This window comes from Arachis hypogaea, chromosome 15, assembly GCF_003086295.3.
Source record: "Arachis hypogaea cultivar Tifrunner chromosome 15, arahy.Tifrunner.gnm2.J5K5, whole genome shotgun sequence".
NCBI lineage: Eukaryota > Viridiplantae > Streptophyta > Magnoliopsida > Fabales > Fabaceae > Arachis > Arachis hypogaea.
In genome coordinates this window covers 125,296,018-125,303,501 of record NC_092050.1, presented here as the reverse complement: position 1 = coordinate 125,303,501, position 7,484 = coordinate 125,296,018, and the positions used below count along the sequence as shown (strand labels likewise).

The following is a 7,484-nucleotide window of genomic DNA, read 5'->3' as shown; positions in this document are numbered from 1 at the left end:
AAGGTCAATCTTATAAGGTTTTTTTATTATTATTGATATAGATTAGATTATTCTCTTTAGAGTTACAGCCTAATACATAATTAGTTTTTTCTTACAAATATCAAAATCAATTCTATATCCCTAATTTAATTTCAACTCCAAACACTTTGCTATGTACGTAACTTATGGAAATTAAATCTCTTTATTTGACTGAATATGAAATCAATGTTAAGGACTTAACTCAAATTAAATTAGTTGAGGTTGAACTTGCAATTTTTGAATTCTAATAATTTAGATGAAAAGAGAAAAGAAAAGAAAATGATATCTCAGTGGTTCGTCAGTTTGACAAGGACTACAAATATTGTGATCATCAGTGGTTTAATAAGGATGAACTTAAATTCTTAAAAAAATGGCCATTTTTATTTGATATTTTGTTCAATTATTGCCTTGTCATTACCTTTTTGAAATCATTGATAAGGAAAAATATCATCAATAGTGTGAATACCACAATTTGGGTGTAAGTTGTTATGGTGGCATCAATGTGTATTGTCACACAACATAAATATGTGATGGATTATGTTCAAAGGAAGAAGTTGCATGCAGATACAATCTGCAATTGCATTTATCTTTATCATTAATGCTCTAAAAAGAAACGACAGGAAAAGAAAAGAAAAAAAATAGTTTAAGAGGGGTATCTTCTTCATGCAATCATGACTTTGATATGGCTAAAGTTTGCTCTATGGAAGTAGAATTACAAGAGAATAAAGCAACAATTTTCTTATTACAAGCCCATGTGACATATTTCATTAATCATTGTATGGATGAAAAAGTGCCACATGACTTTCCTACAACTACAAATAATGGGGTAAATATTATACTTTGTTCTTTTTTCCTGAATCTTTCATTGTAAATGATTTAGTAAAACAATTATTTAGTTATTGTTGGTCATTATCCTTATTTGTTCGGATGGTTTATGCCTATTAATGTTAGACTTAAATTATATAATGGTCTTTGTTTTTATTCTAACGTATTTTTATTTATTTTTAATCCTAGGTTGCAGACTCACTAATGGAGACAAGGCCACCTTCTACTATTCCATGACTTGATTATAGAGTTTTATGATTGAATTGACTGAAGACTTTTGTTATCAAAGTGACTGTTTATTTTAGGCTTTTACCATAGTTAAATAATAGAAGCAAAACTCTTTTCTAATTCAATTTTAGGATTGCGTTATTTGAATTTACTTTGATATGTAAATATACACTACAAAAAAGACGCTAATTTGCAGGAGTTTTTTTTTGTTTTGTGGGGGTTTTTAACCCACGCAAGTTGCGTAACGGGGGTTTAGTAAAATGACGCAGTTAGGTGTCCTGCAATAAGTTACGGGAGTTTTTTTGGAACCGACGCTATTTCGAACTCAGAATTGCGGGAGTTTTTTGCCCCCCGCTGTTTGCGGCGGTTTCAATTAAATTGCATGAGTTTTTAAAGATCTCAAATGGTTCTATGTTGCAGGAGTTTTATTTCTAGTTGTGGGGAGTTTTAAACCCCTGCAAAAATCTTATACATAAACTAGCTTTTTATTTTGTTGGAGTTGTGAACTCCCGCAATTCGAAATGTAACACCAAAATATTTATACTTTGCTATATATAGTCTTTTTTTTTTATTTTATAAAATTTTAATTAGAATGCAAAATTTAATAAAAGTAAACTTCTTTGAAGTATAATTCTAAAATGTAAGCCATTAAAATAAATAATAACTTTTTTATATTATAGTAAAATGTATAATATCTGAATCTTCACTGTCTTTATATGTCTAATCCTAAAAATTAAACAAAGCTAAAATAATATAAACTCACAACCACCACTAATAAGTTCACTACTTGAATAACCTTGTTTAGTAAAAAAATGCAACATAATACCCTAACAAATGTAAAACAATAAACAACTAATCAATCTTTAAAGCAATACTAAACAATGTCTTCACAATTTTCATTACTTCCATCTGATGATGTCCTTCCTGTTGTCGGTATAATAATTTCGTTCTCAACATCATCATCCTAAAATAAATTAAAAACAAAAATGTCAACATAAAAATTACCATATCTATGACACTATAACAACAATCCAAAGAAAAAAAAATTTAGAAGACATTAACCTTTTCTTGTGTCAAAAACTTGAAATACAAATTAGTAAGAGAAGGGATGTAAGGTTAGAATATACGAGACTAATACCATGCTAGAACATTAGCATAATATAACAAATATTATTTATCATAATTTTTAAAATTAATAGTGCAACATAAATTCGATAAGAGAAGACAATTTACCTGAGCTCTGTGGTCAAATATACTAATAAGTTCAACAGGAATTCTTCCTTCTTTAGCAAGAAAATAAGCCTTGAATGCAGTCAATGTCCCATCAAATTTAGACTCCAAACGTTTAAAATCTGCTTGCGAGTAATTGGTAGTAGATGACTTTGAAGTTGAAGAATTAAAAAACTGGCTAGGATGATTGGCATTTCTGAAAGTATTAGTAGGTGTTGCTCCCATTCCCATGCATCGCACCCTACCAGAATGCTCCTCTCCAAACACTTTGCCAATAGCATCATTTGTGGATGGGCTTGATTCATCTCTCTCATTTTGAGTCATAAGTACTTCAATTTGTTCCTACAGTTGAGATTTAAACAACAAAAATTTAACAAAATAACATTAAGATGTGGCAAATTTTGAAGTTATACTTTTTACCAAAATAGACCAAAAAGTACAACTTACTGCTATGTCCCTTGCTTCATCAGTCACAAACGACCCATCTTTCTTCTTATGAGTTTCTATGTACATTTCTCCACGGCTAAGTTTTCGTCCAGTTTCTAAAAACTATGCAAAAGAATATAAAAAAAAAAGTTAAAGAGCATATGATAATTTAGTAAAAATAAAAAATGAGTGATGGTTTATACTATTTCATGTCTTTTCCTTGAGATAGGTTTCGAGCCACCAGTATGGGGAATTGTTTGCTTCTTGCGAGCTTCCTTGTTTCTCTTACACATCTCCTATAAAAAAATAAAATAAAGATTAGAAAAGTGATTACGTATTAATATTATATTTTTAAAAATTTAGCATGTTACCATTGTAGAAGGTAGAAATCGATACTGAACAAAGGATGCCCATTGATCTCTGTCGATGCCAACTGGAACATTGATGAGCGGATAATTTATACGCTTTTTGGCATTGTTTTTAGTATGTTTTTAGTAGGATCTAGTTACTTTTAGGGATGTTTTCATAAGTTTTTATGTTAAATTCACATTTCTGGACTTTACCATGAGTTTGTGTGTTTTTCTGTGATTTCAGGTATTTTCTGGCTGAAATTGAGGGACTTGAGCAGAAATCAGATTCAGAGGTTGAAGAAGGACTGCTGATGCTGTTGGATTCTGACCTCCCTGCACTCAAAGTAGATTTTCTGGAGCTACAGAACTCAAAATGGCGTGATTCCAATTGCGTTGGAAAGTAGACATCCAGGGCTTTCCAGCAATATATAATAGTCCATACTTTGGCCAAGAATAGACGACGTAAACTGGCGTTCAACACCAGCCTTCTGCCCAAATCTGGCATCCAGCGCCAGAAAAGGATCCAAAACCAGAGTTGAACGCCCAAACTGGCACAGAAACTGGCGTTCAACTCCACAAATGGCCTCTGCACGTGCAACACTCAGGCTCAGCCCAAACACACACCAAGTGGGCCCAGGAAGTGGATTTATGCATCAATTACTTACTCATGTAAACCCTAGTAGCTAGTTTATTATAAATAGGACCTCTTACTATTGTATTAGGTATCTTTGGTCTCAGTTTTAATCCAGTGTTCATCTTTGGATTATATTTTGATCTATTGATCACGTTTTGGGGGCTGGCCATCTCGGCCATGCCTGGACCTTTCACTTATGTATTTTCAACGGTAGAGTTTCTACACTCCATAGATTAAGGTGTGGAGCTCTGCTGTTCCTCAAAGAGTAATGCAAAGTACTACTGTTTTCTATTCAATTCTTCTTATTTCTCTTCTAAGATATCCATTCGCACCCAAGAACGTGATGAAGGTGATGATTATGTGTGACGCTCATCATCCTTCTCCTTTATGAACGCGTGCCTGACAAACACTTCTGTTCTACATGAAATAAGCTAGAATGAATATCTCTTAGATCTCCTAACCGGAATCTTCATGGCGTAAGCTAGAATGATGGCGGCATTCAAGAGAATCCGGAAGGTCTAAACCTTGTCTGTGGTATTCCGAGTAGGATTCAATGATTGAATGACTGTGACGAGCTCCGAACTCGCGATTGCAGGGCGTTAGTGACAGATGCAAAAGGATAGTAAATCCTATTCCAGCATGATCGAGAACCGACAGATGAATAGCCGTGCCGTGACAGGGTGCGTGAGCATATTATTCACTGAGAGGATAAGATGAAGCCATTGACAAGGGTGATGCCTCCAGACGATTAGCCGTGCCATGACAGGGCATTGGATCATTTTCCCGAGAGATGACCGAAAGTAGCCATTGACAGTGGTGATGTATCACATAAAGCCAGCCATGGAAAGGAGTAAGACTGATTGGATGAAGATAGCAGGAAAGCAGAGGTTCAGAGGAACGAAAAGCATCTCCATTCGCTTATCTGAAATTCCTACCAATGATTTACATAAGTATTTCTATCCCTATCTTATTATATTAAATTCGAAAACACCATTATCACTTTATATCTGCCTGACTGAGATTTACAAGGTGACCATAGCTTGCTTCATACCAACAATCTCCGTGGGATTCGACCCTTACTCACGTAAGGTATTACTTGGACGACCCAGTGCACTTGCTGGTTAGTTGTATCGAAGTTGTGACAAATTATGAATGTGTAATCACGATTACGCGTACCAAGTTGCTCACGTTGCCAGGGATTGTTTGAGCCTGGACATCACAATTTCGTGCACCAAGTTTTTGGTGCCGTTGCCGGGGATTGTTTGAGTTTTCGGCAAGCTTTTGGTCCGATAACATCAGTGCCAAGTTTGATCCGGCAACAGCACCAAGTTTTTGGCGCCGTTGCCGGGGATTGTTCGAGTTTGGACAACTGACGGTTCATTTTGTTGCTCAGATTAGGTAATTTTCTTTTCGTTTTGTTTTCAAAAATCTTTCAAAAATATTTTCAAAAACCTCTCATCTGTTTTCGAAAAAATAAAAATGTTTTCAAAAATTTTATCCAAGATTTTTAAGAATGAATTCTAGTGTTTCATGAAGCATGTGAAGCCTGGCTGGCTGTAAAGCCATGTCTAAATTCTTTTGGACTGAGGCTTCCAAACCATCAGAGGTAAGTTACATACTTGATAAATGATGAGCAGCAATTTGTTATCAAGAGCAATATACTCTGGTGTTAAATGCTGAAGCTTGGCTGGCCATTGGCCATGTCTAGTGTTTTGGACTGGAGCTTTCTTTGAAAGCTTGGCTGGCTAGTGAGCCATGTCTAATTCCTGGACTGAAGCTTTAGACTAAGAATGCAAGATTCCTGGAATTCATATTAAAAAATTTTGGAATCCTTATTTTCCCTTTTCAATAAATTTTCGAAAAAATCCAAAAAAAAATTAGAAAATCATAAAAATCAAAAATATTTTCTGTTTCTTGTTTGAGTCTTGAGTCATATCATAAGTTTGGTGTCACTTGCATATGCATCTTGCATTGTTCGAAAATTCATGCATTCATAGTGTTCTTCATGATCTTCAAGTTGTTCTTGGTAAGTCTTCTTGTTTGATCTTGATGATTTTTTGTTTTGTGTCTTTTCATGTTTATCATATGCATTTTTGAATTCTTAGTGCCTAAGCATTAAAGAATTCTAAGTTTGGTGTCTTGCATGTTTTCTTTGCATTAAAAGTTTTTCAAAATTGTGTCTATGATGTTCATCTTGGCATTCAAAGTGTTCTTGGTGTTCATCTTGACATTCATAGCATTCTTGCATGCATCACATGTTTTGATCTAAAAATTTCATGCATTGCATAATTTTCATGTTTTTCATAAAAATTTCAAAAATAAAAAAAAATATCTTTCCCTTTTTCTCTCCTCAAATTCGAAAATTTGGATTGACTTTTTCAAAAATTTTTAAAATCAAGTTGTTTCTTATAAGTCAAATCAAATTTTCAATTTGAAAATCTTATCTTTTTCAAAATCTTTTTCAAAAATCAAATCTTTTTCAAAATTCTTAGTTATTTTCGAAAAATCCAAAAATATTTTTCAAAAATCTTTTTCTTATTTTTGTATTAAATTTTCGAAAATAACATAAACAATTAATGTTTTGATTCAAAAATTTGAAGTTTGTTACTTGCTTGTTAAGAAAGATTCAAACTTTAAGTTCTAGAATCATATCTTGTGATTTCTTATGAATCAAGTCATTAATTGTGATTTTAAAAATCAAATCTTTTTCAAACACTAATTTCTATCATATCTTTTCAAAAATATCTTCTCATCTTATCTTTTTCAAAAATATCTTTTCAAAATATCTTTTCTAACCTCCTAACTTCTTATCTTTTCAAAATTTGTTTCAACTAACTAACTAACTTTTTGTTTGTTTCTTAACTTTTTCAAAACTACCTAACTAACTCTCTCTCTCTAATTTTCGAAAATATCTTCCCTCTTTTTCAAAAATTTCTTTTTAATTAACTATTATTTCAAATTTTAAATCTTAATTTTCGAAAAACTACTAACAATTTTCAAAAACCAATTTTCGAAAATCACTAACTCTTTTTAAAATAATTTTCGAAAATTATCCCTCCCACATCTCATTCTATTTATTCATTCATATCCTAACATCTCTTCCTCACATCATCACCAAATTCGAACCCCCTCCTCTATCTGTGTTCAAATTTCTTCTTCTTCTTTTCTACTAACAATAAGGATCCTCTTTACTGTGACATAGAGGATTCCTCTTCTTTTCTTTTTCTCTCCTCTTTCTTATGAGCAGGGACAGAGAAAAAGGCATTCTTGTTGAAGCTGATCCAGAACCTGAAAGGACTCTGAAGAGAAAATTAAGAGAAGCTAAATTACAACAATCCAGAGACAACTTGATTGAAAATTTCGAACAAGTAAAGGAGATGGCAGCCGAACCCAACAATAATGTAAGGAAGATGCTTGGTGACTTTACTGCACCTAATTCCAATTTACATGGAAGAAGCATCTCCATTCCTGCCATTGGAGCAAACAACTTTGAGCTGAAACCTCAGTTAGTTTCTCTGATGCAGCAGAACTGCAAGTTTCATGGACTTCCATCTGAAGATCCTTTTCAGTTCTTAACTGAATTCTTGCAGATATGTGATACTGTTAAGACTAATGGAGTAGATCCTGAAGTCTACAGGCTCATGCTTTTCCCTTTTGCTGTAAGAGACAGAGCTAGATTATGGTTGGATTCTCAACCCAAAGACAGCCTGAACTCTTGGGATAAGCTGGTCACGGCTTTCTTAGCCAAGTACTTTCCTCCTCAAAAGCTGAGC

At 33.4% G+C, this 7,484-nt stretch overlaps 1 long non-coding RNA gene across 1 annotated transcript; it reads right to left on the bottom strand.

Annotated features, from left to right (window-relative positions):
- Nucleotides 1-1,719: 1,719 nt before the first annotated feature.
- On the bottom strand, nucleotides 1,720-2,637 carry LOC140179535 (uncharacterized). Its single transcript, XR_011873038.1, has 2 exons — nucleotides 2,305-2,637; nucleotides 1,720-2,035 (listed from the first exon to the last, which is right to left on the bottom strand). It is a non-coding gene; the product is annotated as an uncharacterized lncRNA (long non-coding RNA).
- Between the last annotated feature and the right edge of the window lie 4,847 nt (nucleotides 2,638-7,484).